We start from the raw sequence: 14,082 nt of genomic DNA, 5'->3' as shown, positions 1-14,082 counted from the left end.
CAAGCCAGGCATACATATGCGTTACACAGTGATATACCTGCCAAGTCTCCCAGATTATTCTGGAGACTCCCGTATTTTGACCATTTCTTCTTTTTTATGGCTGTCATAAAAATCTCCCGGAAATAGAAATTTTTGTGCGTGATCAAGCCGCATTGACAAAATGCAGGCCATTCGGATCCAGACTTTTTGTGAATTCATCGCAGTGATGCAAAACCAACAGATGATTTCCCCAAATTCCCCAGCCAAATTTCATTGTCTCCATTGGGCCAAAATTCGTATGCTCTGTAGGGGGTCTGTCTTATGTAAGGCTGACGGCAGGCTAGGTCAACAAACAACACATTATTGCTATACGTTAGCAATAATGCGTAAAATGTTGCATAGAGAGACTTCAGATAACAAATGTGTAGACGCTTACACCTCGGTCGTCGTTGTCCTTGTCTCGCGAGGCGTTCCGGGTTCGTCTTTCTTCTTTCCTCGCTGGTGCCAGAGAGAGCATCTGGCCATTGGCACGCTAGTTTTCTTCACCGTCCCGGTTTTCCCTTCCCTGATGAGAATGCGTTTTTTTGCTGAGGGAGGGGGACCCCGTTCCATTCGCCACGAAAGAGAAACCGCGAGCACCGGCCGCGGGGGTGTTCCATCCCTTCACAAAAAGGCTTTATTGACTCGTGTCTCGAAGGGACAGTCATGTCCTCTCAACTAGGCTGTCGCGCTGCTGTAAAAGGGGAAAGCGTGATTGGGTGCACGTGCTCCCCCACAGCTCCGAACACTTTTCCTAATCACGGTGTGTTATATGAACTTCAGTATCTAAATTGTCCAACGATGTCTGAGAGCAACGTGCTCAAAGCTTCGGAAGTACTACACACACGGGCAGCACATGCATGCACCGTCTTCGTACGCTTGTGGTTGTTGTTTGCCACAACAACTACGGACGAAACCGCGGTCACTCTTGACACGATCATGTATGGCGACGGCGTAAATGACAGCACTCCGAATGTGTGCTTGTGTTCAACACTCGACCAGTTAAAGTGACGCCGATTTCTGCAGACTCTGCGAATCAAACTGTGGCAGATGTGACCATAGATCGCAAAAAAAAAAATTAGTTTTGGAGGCACGTGCACAGCCAGCGAATGTGGATTGAAAACGGCACTACTGTTCGCCGCTGCGGCCTCACCAACGCTGCCACAGCGTCGTGATAGCAATCTATGCGTTTTGAGAGAACCTGGCTAACGCAGCGGTTTATAAAAGACAATAAAGACATTGAAAAGACTAAAAGCATTATGGGTTACTGTCCAAAGAATCTAGTAATGTGGCCCCATACTTTCCTGGCAGCCAGCTGCTCTGACCTCCCCGTCCACATGTGTCCCAGGGGACACGCTAGCTCTTTTGGCAGAAATGAATTTGCTAGTTTTATGACGTGGAGTTCCCGGATTGAGACTGGTACCTTCGTTGGGAAACCTTACCCTTGTGTGTTTGACCACTCTAAGCCACATTGCCTATGTTTATGCATCAAGGGCTGTTGCAACGTTCCCCATTTTTTGCACTGTCCTTTGTTTTGTGCTGAAAAAAGGGGAGAACGAAAAAATTGCCCCCCCCCCCCCCCCCCCCGCCGTTACGAGGATTCTAGAACTTGGCAGGTATGCAGGGTAGAACAGAAGAAGCAAGTTGTAGCACAGCAGGTAACCTTAAAAAAAAAAAAAAGTTGAGCTCAATATACAGAGCATGCAAAAGAAGACGACAAAGTTTAAAAAATGCTCTGGAGGGCTTGCTGGCATCTGTAGACTAATTTGTGAAAGGCGCCAAACCAAAAAATGACATGGCTGGTCCTGTCAAGGCCAACAGGTTTTGCTGAACATAGAAAGAGAAATAGGCACAGATAGCTGCTTTTGAAAAAGATATAGGTAGGTGCGAATGCACAGCTCCTTTCCTGAGTGATGTGAGAAAATAACATTAAGTTAACGCTTAACACTCCTTGAATTTTTCCTTCTTACAGCCTTGAAATCATTGAAAAGTCTTTGATGTTACAACGATATATTGTGTGCAAATCCTGTTTTCTGGCACCCTCTGGCTGGTGTAGCATAGCATAAGCCACTTTTAATAGGGCTCACCAGTGGGAGTGCCCATAGAGAATACATGTCTACTTTTTAAAGTTCTACCTTGTCTAAATTTAGTCAGATTTACACGGGGTTTTTGGCACTGTATTCCTCTTTTGTGTATGGAGGAAATGTTGCAGACAGATTTTCTTCTCAGGCTTTTATTATTTTCAAACCAGAGGCAAATATCTAGAAAAATTGTACTTTTATAGTCTCGTTCTTTTTTGTTGTCTCCTAAAGATGATAACTCGATTATTGAAAAAATTTTCCGCAACACTTTCTTCCTTTTCTTTTCCTAATTTTTATGTGTATCAGTCCAGTGGTTTGCGTTTTACAGGCTCAAAAACTGTTGTGTGCTTTCTGTGTGTATTTAAAATTCGTACCAAATTCAACAGGTGCGACGTGACTTTACCTGGTGCCACCTATGCTCGGGGATACTACACCCTACCACCAACCACTCATGTGGGTGTATTCGTGCGCAGTGGAAAAAACAAAAGAACGCACTGACTGCGCTTGAAAGAGCTTTTTTTTTTTGCGTGTGTGTGTGTGTGTGTATGGGACGAAAGAGGTGGGGGGGGGGGGTTGTAATGGTTTATTTCTTCTAGTTTTTTTTCACTTTCATGCCATCTGTCGAGCATGTGCCACGCGACAATGAAGAGGAATGCTGTCTGTGCACCCCAAACACAAAGCAGCGTTTGGATGAACACTTTCTCAAAGCAGGGACACCCTAACAGGTTGTCCAAAAATGCTCGGTGTTCAGTGATGACTATTATCAAAGCAGTTATTCTCTGATCGTGTCTATCATCATATTGAGCAGAGCAGGGGTGTGCTGTGGTGACATAAATAACAGCTGGGGCTTCTGCAGCGGAGAGACTTGTCTGCGTTTGCTCCTTTCTGGTGATTGGGATGACGCAGATTCAATGACAAGCACGACATACACATATAGAACTACCGCAAATGGTTCGACTGGATCGGCATCGAAGGGGAAGAGCAGCATCGGGGTTAATCGAAATCAAAATATATATAGTTATATAGGGAAAGAAGCGTAATTCACACACAACGAACGTTTCAGCATAGTTTAGTCCAACGTTTCGGCCGTGGGACCGACCTTCGTTTGGGAATACAAAGCATAGAAATCACGTACTTATATATGTCAATGATCGAGGCTCCACAAAAACACGTCCCCTAGTATAACGGACAAGGCTATTCTGTATCAGCACAAAAACGGTTTTCAGTGATGAAAACCATATCTATACAGCACTATGTGATATCACCCTGTGTCAGTCATTGGCAAGTGATACGGCTTTACGGGATACACGTGTAAATCCCGGCATTACAAATGGCATAGTTTTCTTAAAAGATAGTTGGTATGTAAAATAAACGTGTTGCAGATGACAAGTAATAATATATATAAACAGATCGCTTTTTTTTTCATTTGTATACATTCTCAGCAGAGCGCGCTCTCAAAAGAAAAGTTCCACTGTCAAAATACTCAGCTGTAATAAAGAAGCAGGCTAGCGTACACTTGTTGTACTGTTCACCAAGATAACTTACGTAGAAGGAATACACGTCAATGTTCTTGCATCTTCATTGATACCATCTGCTAAACTATTAAACTTGAATATCAGGTATGATTCCTGGAGTTCGCGATTATGACTTGAGCGAAAACCAGATTCAAGAATGGTTGCTTTCATTTGGTCGAAAGAGTGGCCTGGCATGCGAACGTGTCGTGGTAGCGGTAATTGAAAGAAAATATTTACATGGGATTTGTGTTTATTGAGGCATATTCTGAAGGGAGTTTCTGTGTGACCAATATATTGTTTCGAACAAGCACTACATTCCAACATGTACACAGCATTATAAGTGTCCCAGTCAAATCTACCACGAATCTTTAATCTAAAGTCCGAAGACGTGCTCGCGAAGTTTTGCGTGGTTTGCATGTGCACACATACTTTGCACTGCGGTTTGTTTCAAGGTGCACAGCCATGCTCTTTACGGGCACCAATCTTAGATGACGTTACCTTGTCGTGAAGGTTTTTTGACCATCAGTAAGCAACACGAGGCGGATCAGGAAAGGTTTTTTAAGATTATCACTTTGTGCTGAGATGTTTTGGTGCCGTTTCAATATAGCTGCGACCTTAGGAGCTAATGATGCAAATGTTTGAACAAGATTTGTTTGAACAGAGCTATCCTTCCCGTCACTTCCTTTCAAAATGTCAGCGCGGTTAAGTTGGTCGGCTCGAGTCATGGCATCGTGTATTAGTTTTTCTGGATATTTTCTTTTTAGTGGAGAACATTTGAGCCTATTACAATTTTCAATGAAATCTGTACAGTCAGAGCACAATCGTTTAAAATGGTGAGCCTGGCTATAAGGGATTTTTGTTTTGTATTGCCGGGGGTGGCCGCTCTGAAAATGCAGGAGTTGATGTCGGTCAATGGGCTTGCGGAACAGCTTTGTGGCAACAAGTTGTTCTTTGGAAATAGTGACTGTGACATCGAGAAAATTTACAGAAGTGCGCGAAAATTGGTGCGAGAACTTAATATACAAATGGAAATTATTAAATTTTTGAACGAAACCATATATATATATAGTGGGGAACCCGATAGAATAAGAAATAGGGAATAAAGACTTTGGTTGGTTTATCACTGTATATTTTCACTAACGTTTCAGCTGGTGCACCAGTCTTCTGTTACTTTGACAAAGTCTGGTCGACGAGACGAAACGTTAGGGAAAATATACAGTGCCCTACCACCGAAAGTCTTTATTCCCTATTTCATATATATATATATATATATATATATATATATATATATATATATAATTGTGCTATTGCATTCGAAAATCTAATTTGCCTGCTTCTTTATGAAGCTTGTAAACACTTGCCCTTATCATTGAATCTGTATCATCCCGATAGCTCGATACAAGGACAACGCCTGTTCCTTAGCTGGCTGTTCTGTATTCTGCCTTTGGCTTCCTTCTCTTTCCCATTCTAGCTTCTCGAGCACTAAAGCCCAGATGCCACTGCTGTTAGTCATCACACTCGGCCATGACTGGGTACACGTGGAGCTGCGGAGAGTGCTTCAGGTGGGCGGGGTCGGATGCATTGTGGTGGTCGGCTCCAACCACGCTGGAAGTTTGTCGAAATTGGCTCCCGCGGCCAACACTGGCCATGTCGCCTGGGTCGTTTGTCATGTCGTGGTGGAGGCTGGGTCCTGGTTAGTCACTTTGTTGAGGATGACTCCAGAGGACGATATTGACTGTGGTGTGGCAGTCGACAACCTCGGCCACGCTGCGACTTTTCAGAAAAAGCAGTTCGAGTTTGATTTTCTTTTGGTGGACTGAACAGGCAGTCTTGTGATAATCGAAGTTCCCTGCAGTGATGTAGGTTGGAGTCCAATTTCCTTGGTGATGCTTCTGGTGGGCGGTCCTGACTGGATCGACATGGTCGCAAGTTGATCCCGGCAAACTTGCCTTTTTGTTTCGCCCCATATTGAAAGACAGGGCAGGAACTGGTGGATCGGTCAACGAAACATATAGCACTATAAACGACCGTCTGTACATTTTGCAGTGGGTTGAGAGGGGCCTGTGTGTCCTACTCGACCTCTGCGTGAAGTTCTCGCGCTGACCTGCGACAGGGCTGGTGCATTTGCAGAGGTTTCGCTGTTGATCTCTTGAGTGTTCAAGTCGGCACTCTTCGAAGCCTTGCTGCGCAAAGGCAGGCGATCATCAACGGATGCCGTTTCAACAGAAGACTTGGGCTACACATGAAGGTGTTCAGTGAAGTTGATTTCAGACTTCTCACAGACCTTCGTGTCTTCTGAAAATTCTTCTCTGAGCAAGTCATTAGGGCCCTTACCTTGAGCCAATGAATGCATCACACGCAGATCCACATCGGTCTGGTCAAAGAAGATGATGGAATGTGTCGAGATGCGCATACTAGGTGATAGAACGTCCACTGTAACGTGGGCTTGTGCATCCACGTGCTCAAGGGATGGTGAGCATGGGTACAGATTTCCCAATCAATATAGATGCTAAAAGCCCTCGACCATTGGCATAGGTATTTTGGCGCCCAATACTGAGGCAAAGCCAGAGCATGGCTTAGTCCTGTGTCGTTATTAAGCCCAGCTGTGTAGCTCTCTGCAGGCCAGCTGCAGCACGCAGTTACAGCCTCGAGGCGAGACACTACCTGAGCTCCGTCCTCGGGGAAGATCGAGCTGGATTTGCTGGAGTTGCAGGGAATCCGGCTGAAGGCGGCAGGCAGGGCTGCACTCCATTCTGCCCAGGGCTGCTGCCTGACACCTTCGTACCTGTGCCATGCCGGGGCATCATTCCGAAGGCGGTCCACAGCCACACCCCACTTCTCTTGCTCGGTGCACGCACTGCGAAAAGTGAGAGTGTTCACTGTCGCCACCCATTCGTCGGCGCTGTTTTAGAACCCGTGGAATTACGGTAGTTTGCAGAGTGCCGGCGATAATTAGACAACAGGTGAAAATCCAGAGTTGCTAAACCGCCAAGTTGTTGCGAGAGCTATGCGAGGACACACGTGAGGTCTCTGCGATTCTCGGCTGAACTGGATTCTATGTGCTGTAAGGTGGCCACAGCCAGCAGGGCATTCATTGCACAGAATGTTGATACAACAGCAGGACATATCATGGAACTCCGCGTTATCCAGACGTTAAGATCAAAGTGGAGTTGCGCCAGGGTACGCCTCAGCTGTGGCGTGCTATTCGATCACCCGTATGTGAAGCCAGTGGCGATGTTGGGGAAGTAGGAGTTGTCGGTTGTGGTTGTGGTAGCGAGTTCCTTGTCCGAGGGAGCTTGTACAGCATCCCAAATCCGCTTGAGGGGTTCATAGAGCCTTCAACGAGAGGGTGTCGCGACGGAAAGCATGAACAGCGTTCCCGGGCAACGGGAGAGTGCGCGCTGCTTTGGCGATGCCGGGGTGTGCCAAGGAAGCCCAAGCGACATAACTGCCAAGTCTCCCGGATTGGCCGGGAGACTCTCAGATTCTGACCGTTTTTTTTTTTCGGTTGTACGGTTATCATGGAAATCTCCCGGAAATCGAAATTTTCTTGCGTGATCTGGCTGCATTGACAGAAAAGCAGTTTGATCCGCTCCAGGCTTTTTGAACCTGTACCCATTTTAATATAAATAAGCTTAGGAGGCGTTCATGTAAACGGACAGTATAATCTTAGTGATGCGAAACCGCTGCAGATACGAATTGTTGAAATTTCCCAGCCAAATTTTAATATTGATACAAAGTATCACTACCAGGAAAAACAAGGGAAGCGTGGGCAGAGAAGGAAGACGACGTTGCCTCCACTGCGATCCCCCTGAGTGGGTACGAGCCATGGCGGTGATCATCATCATTATACTGTGATCGCGGGCTCAGGGCCCATTGAAACCCCCCCATTCAGTTACCTTAATTTGTGTAACAATTTGGTGGAGGTGCTGGGTAGGACGAACCCAAAGACGGGAGCTTCACTACCAGGACTTCGTCGCAGCCGCCGCCTCGCCGGACTTCCACCTTCGCCAATCGTAATGGCCCAAGAGCAGCCATCCAACGCTTCGAGGCCAACTCCGATGGGTTCCGTGCCGTACTACAGAGTGCTACCAAACTTCGGCGGGACCTCAGGAGAAGACGTCGACGTGTGGCTCAAGAACTACAAGCGGGTGAGCAGAAGCAATGGCTGGGACTTGAACGAACAGCTCAATCATGTCGTATTCTCGTTAACTGACACCGCCCTTATGTGGTACGAGAACCACGAGGACATGTTCACGACTTGGGAACGTTTTGTTGAAGAAGTGCAGAAGTGCTTCGGTGATTCGGACGCAAAGAAGAAACGCGCAGAGCAGACATTGTCTCAGAGGGCACAGCTTCCAGCAGAAACATGTACAACATACATTGAAGAAATATTGAAGCTGTGCAAGATCGTGAATGGGAGGATGTCTGAAGAAGACAAGGTTGGACACGTTCTCAAGGGTATAGCCGAAGACGTGTACAATTTCTTAATTGGGAAAGACTGCTTGAACTCCGTGTCCGACGTGATGAAGCACTGTCGTACCTTTGAATCCCTCAAGATGCGACGAATTTCTCCGAAATTCGGCCGCCTGTCCAACGTCCCCACTGTGGCTAGTGTTGAAACAGTGCCGCCTAACGACCTTGCTTTGACCATACGGCAGATCGTTAGAGAAGAGCTGCTTCGATGTCAGCAGAGCTGTCATCGCCCGAGCGATTTTCAGGATGGGTACGTAAGCGAACCAGAACGTGTGCGGACTTTTGTTTCTCTTCCACCATGGCAACCATCGATCAACGCAACAGACGCTTATGAATATCAAGGCACACGGCAGGCTGGATTCCCCCGTCAACCACCTCCCAACTACGAACGAAGTTTTCGCCCACCTGTTTACCCAACATCGCCTCCCAACAGGGCCCCCGAAGGACGGTACCACTATCCCATGCCTTCCGAGAGGAGTCGTTACTCTGAGCAACAATGTGCCCCTCGACCAAGTCCGGTATGCTACAACTGTGGGGTCCCGGGTCACATCGCACGTTTTTGTGACCATCGCCCATATCAGCGACAGTCTTGGCACATGTCTCACCAACCTTTCGACCATCCGCTCTCCAGGTCACGGAAGCCACGCGCACCTACCGGATCACGCTACCCCTCGCCGGCCTCTGATCGAAGTTTGACACCACCACCAGCTCCCCGTGCTCCACGATCGCCATCGCCACGGCGACGCGCACGTACACCGCCGCCGGAAAACTAGTCGGTGCGACCAGTGGGGGTGAGGCCGCGAGATCACAGGTGCTATCTACAGGTATACCCCTGTCAGCGTTTATGTTGAAGAACAAAGTTCATGTAGTTGTCGATGGAGTGGCTACTATGGCACTTGTGGATACAGGCGCGATAGTCTCGGTGATGAGTGTAAATTTTAAAAACCTGCTGGGACCAAAAGTGATGTTTTGCCTGAACCGTGGGGTGACATTTCGTGGTGTACGTGGTGACGTGTTGTGTCCGGTGGGATATTGTACTGTGGACGTCTCGCTGTGTGGCAAGGTGTTTTGCACAGAGTTTGCGGTTATTCCGCGGTCTACACATGACGTTATCTTGGGTATTGACTTCTTGTGTGAGTGTGGGGCAACTGTAGACTGCAGAAGTGGGCATCTTTCTATACATGGTACTTTCCCAACGGCGCTCTTGGAAAATTCCCGTCCGGAGGAATGCATCTTTTTCGTCTCCGTGGACACAGTCGTTCTTGCATTTTCTGCTGTGTGTGTTCCCATGACATGTTCTAGCAACAACTGTGGCACGTTTGACGCCACGCTCGAACCAATTCCCTTGGCATGCTTGAAAAAGAACATTCTCATTCCCCATTGCATAGTGCCAGTCGTTGATGGACGGGCAGGTGTGTGGACAATGAACAGTTCCATGGAGCCTGCAATTCTGCCAGGCGGCATGAAACTTGCAGTATTTAGATCCGAATCATGTACGACGCTGGTTGCCCTTCTTGATGCTACAAGCCAAAATGAACATCTAGGCTTAGAAGGTTCAGAAGATGCCCAATTGCTACAAATGTTCAGCAAGTCACTTGACCAAAGCGAACGTCATACACTGCTCGACGTTCTATCCAAGCACTCGAAAGTGTTCGATTTTTCTAAAAATAGCCAAAGGCCCTTAATCCCAGCGTCCCGGATACGTCATCAGATCCACACCGAGTCGGCGCATCCCATTAGGCAGAAACCTTATCGAGTGGCACCATCGGAGCGCAAGATCATTAACGAGCAAGTCCAAGAAATGCTGGAAAAGGGAATAATACAGGAATCGGCAAGTCCGTGGGCTGCTCCTGTCATTCTAGTGAGGAAAAAGGATGGTACGTGGAGATTTTGCGTTGACTACCGCCGACTGAATTCTGTTACCAAGAAAGACGTTTATCCACTGCCGCGCATTGATGACGCTCTAGACTGCCTGCATTCCGCGTCCTACTTTTCATCTGTCGACCTGAGATCAGGTTACTGGCAAATTCTGATCCACGCAGCTGACAAAGAAAAGACGGCATTCGTTACGACCGACGGACTTTACTAGTTCAACGTTATGCCATTCGGATTATGCAATGCTCCTGCGACATTCGAAAGATTTATGGACTCTATATTGCGTGGTTTAAAATGGCATATATGCATGTGTTACCTTGATGATGTCGTAATTTTTGGACGAACGTTTGAGGAGCACAACACTCGCCTAGACCTCGTGCTGCCCCGCCGCGGTGGTCTAGTGGCTAAGGTACTCGGCTGCTGACCCGCAGGGCGCGGGTTCGAATCCCGGCTGCGGCGGCTGCATTTCCGATGGAGGCGGAAATTTTGTAGGCCCGTGTACTCAGATTTGGGTGCACGTTAAAGAACCCCAGGTGGTCTAAATTTCCGGAGCCCTCCACTACGGCGTCTCTCATAATCATAATAGTGGTTTTGGGACGTTAAACCCCACATATCAATCAATCAATAGACCTCGTGCTAAGCTGCATTGAAAAAGCTGGCCTTGTATTGAATTCGAAAAAGTGCCACTTTGGCGAGCGACAGACATTGGTGTTAAGACATCTCGTCGACAAAGATGGCATTAGACCTGACCCACAAAAGACTGCGGCCGTTGAATCGTTCGAGCGTCCTAAATCTGTGAAACAACTGCGTAGCTTCATCGGGCTCTAATCGTATTTCCGCCGGTTCGTACCCAAGTTTGCGGATGTGGTTCACCCCCTGACAAGCCTTCTACGCAAGAACAGCCTGTTTCAGTGGACCTCTGAGTGTGATGCCGCTTTTCACAAGCTGAAGTGTTTGTTAACTTCACAGCCAATACTTCGGCACTTCAATCCTTCGTCGCCCACGGAAATTCACACAGATGCAAGTGGCATCGGTATCGGTGCCGTTCTCGTTCAGCGTTCTGGCAAGAAGGAACACGTTGTGGCGTACGCAAGTCGTTCTTTAAGCAAGCCTGAACGCAACTACACAGTGACCGAACAGGAATGCCTAGCGGTAGTCTTTGCCGTGCAACGGTTTCGTTCATACATCTATGGTCGCCCGTTCACTATTGTCACAGATCATCATTCCCTGTGTTGGCTGGTCAACCTTCGTGACCCATCCGGCCGCCTCGCACGATGGGCCATTCGTTTGCAAGAACATGTCTTCACCATATCATACAAGATTGGCCATCTACACGCTGATGCGGATTGCCTCTGACCACAAAAACTGAGATCACGTCACGTACGCCTTCAACACGTCGAAACACGAAACGACAGGCTATAGCCCTTTCTATCTGCTCTACGCTCGCTCACCTCGACATACGCTGGACACTATTTTTTCTTTTGTCATCCATGACGATTTAACAATTGCGGAAACCTTGTGTCGTGCGGAAGAGACCCGTCGACTTGCCTGCTTACGTACACTGGCAGGGCAAGAGTCGTCGAAAACTCGCTACGACAGTCAACACAGGCATGTAACCTATGCCCCCGGTGATCTAGTGTGGGTGTAGACCCCAATACGCAGACGTGGCTTGAGCCAAAAGCTACTGGCACACTATGCCGGTCCTTTTGTGATACTCCGTCGTGTCAGCGAGGTCAACTATGAAATTGCACGTGTCACCACTAGTGGCCGACGTTCATGCGAGACGGAGGTGACGCATGTTGCCCGCCTGAAGCCGTTTACACGAAGGATGCAAGAATGACTCGCCCAGAGGGCTTCGTCTGAGAGAGGAGGAATGATACAAAGTATCACTACCAGGAAAAACAAGGGAAGCGTGGGCAGAGAAGGAAGACGACGTTGCCTCCACTGCGATCCCCCTGAGTGGGTACGAGCCATGGCGGTGATCATCATCATTATACTGTGATCGCGGACTCAGGGCCCATTAAAACCCCCCCATTCAGTTACCTTAATTTGTGTAACAATATGTTCATTGGGCCTCAGTGTTCCGACTGCATTTCCCATTCGCGGCGGGTGATACGATCTTTAGTAAGAAAACTGTCAAATGAAGGCCGAGAGCAGCGTACTCGAAGCTTCGGAAGTACGATTGCGACCGGCGCATGCAGTGTCTTTTACAGTGCGTGTGATTGTTGTTGCCACAACCACTGTAGTTGAAACGGCAGTCGCTCTTGACATGATCATGTATGGCGATGACGTAACTGACAGAACCCCGAAAGTGTGCGCTCAACCAGTCAAAGCAACACGGCTTTCCGCAAACTCTGTGGACAAAACTGTGGCAGATGCTATCGTAGATGGCATAAAACAACTTAGTATTGTAGATGGCATAAAACAACTTAGTGTTGACGCCGCGTGCGCAGTCAAGCGCATGAGGATTGTAAAATGAAGTATCGTTTGCTGCAACCACCGCGCACAAAACAACGGTCGCAGCGACGGAATAGCGATCTACGAGCTCCGAGGGCACTCATCAGTAGGTTAAAGGCAGTAAATACATAAAAAATTTTGAAAGTTATAGTTGCGTCGCAAGGGCGAAGCAATAACTGCGACAGCAACAACTAGGAACGCTGAGAACGGCAAGCAGATCGAAACGTGCAGCGCGTTGCTCACACACAAATGACACACGAGAACGATACTCGCAGGACGAGAGCGAACTAACAACAATTACTGCTCGACGTTTATTTGTAGGTAGCATGGAGGTAACAACATATACCTCCATGCTTTTCCTCCTCTTGTTTTCTCTCTCACTTTGTGCAGAATATGTCCGATTTTTTTTTTTTGCCGCGTAAGTTCGGCAGTTAAAAACAAAAGAAAGCTCCTTTTCGGGCTACTATGTGGTATGAGCATCAAATATAAATCACTTTTAATAAAAGATTATTCCTGCTCAATCAAATCGAACATATTCATTTTCAACTTCGTGTCGATCTCTCGTGAAATCGCCCGTTAATGATATAGCCACAGATATGTAACCGAAATCAGCCTCCTATTCATGAAGACAATGCGTGTGACAGCAGTATTTATGACCTTTGGGTAAACAGAGGGATGTCCAGCAAAGGGGCAAGTAAAAAAGAATAAAAGCTTTTTTTTCTTGCGTTACAAGAAAAAAGCTCATAATTCGCGTCCGAGATGCATCCTGATAAAGGGTTTTCTTCCTGCCGTGGTGTCACACCCCATTCCCCATGGTGTGCGGAATTCCGTTGAGGCATAATCTCAATTGGCAGCGCACCTGTAGACGGTTTCAGTTGCTAGCTATGTCCTGATTGGGCCAGGATTCCACAAAAAAGTCTGCATACTCGAAGTTGATGCGGTGATCGTTCACCTATGCTCAGTTCGGTTCACTTCTGCTCAGTATATCGTTCACCTATGTTTTTATAACTTGATGGCAGTGTTCGTAAAAAAAAGAAATGATGGCAGTAACACTGCTCAAGAGAAGCGGGGTTGGTGGCCAGTTCTAGGAACAGATTAACGAAGAACTCTTGCACATGACCGCTGTTGCGTTCTACGAGCCCTCCCCCCTTTACGTGAGCGGCGGGATCAAAGAAAAGCAGCCGCTTCACTTTGTGAAGTTAAGAAGGAGCAGGAAGCACCCGGCTGGTTTTCATCTACTGGGAGGCAAGGCCACAACACTGCGTTTCCGCTGAAGACGGAAGTTGGGCCACCACGCTGGGCATCTCTGATTGTTGGGCCGCCGAAGCCCAAATCAACACCAGATGTCTAGGCATCGGCCCTCGGAGATGCTGAGCCCGCGACCACCGTCCAACAAAGCATGGGTGGTTGACCCGAGCACCACGCTCGCTAGAAGCAAGCTTCGTATCGCCGGGATCATATGCGTGTTTGTGTTGTGTATGTGTGTATATTGAGGGCGGTGCCGACATGATGACGCTAGGAAGGACTGTAGGACCTGTTATTGGAGAGTGCGGTTCTGACCAATTCCCCGATCTAGGGATCTGGGGAGAAATTACTTTATATAATGAGCCCCCCTTCCCCCCTTCCAGCGCTTTCGAAGAGGCTCTCGAAATGTATACATT

The 14,082-nt window shown here is 47.7% G+C and overlaps 1 protein-coding gene across 2 annotated transcripts in view; it reads left to right on the top strand.

Annotated features, from left to right (window-relative positions):
* The window catches only part of LOC119171474 (uncharacterized), a 168,251-nt gene that overhangs the window by 12,351 nt on the left and 141,818 nt on the right, over positions 1-14,082 (top strand). The gene's annotated exons all lie outside the window — the stretch shown is intronic.

Source organism: Rhipicephalus microplus, chromosome 4 (genome assembly GCF_043290135.1).
Source record: "Rhipicephalus microplus isolate Deutch F79 chromosome 4, USDA_Rmic, whole genome shotgun sequence".
Classification (NCBI taxonomy): domain Eukaryota; kingdom Metazoa; phylum Arthropoda; class Arachnida; order Ixodida; family Ixodidae; genus Rhipicephalus; species Rhipicephalus microplus.
The sequence above is the reverse complement of the archived record's forward strand: the minus strand, read 5'-3'. Positions and strand labels throughout refer to the sequence as shown.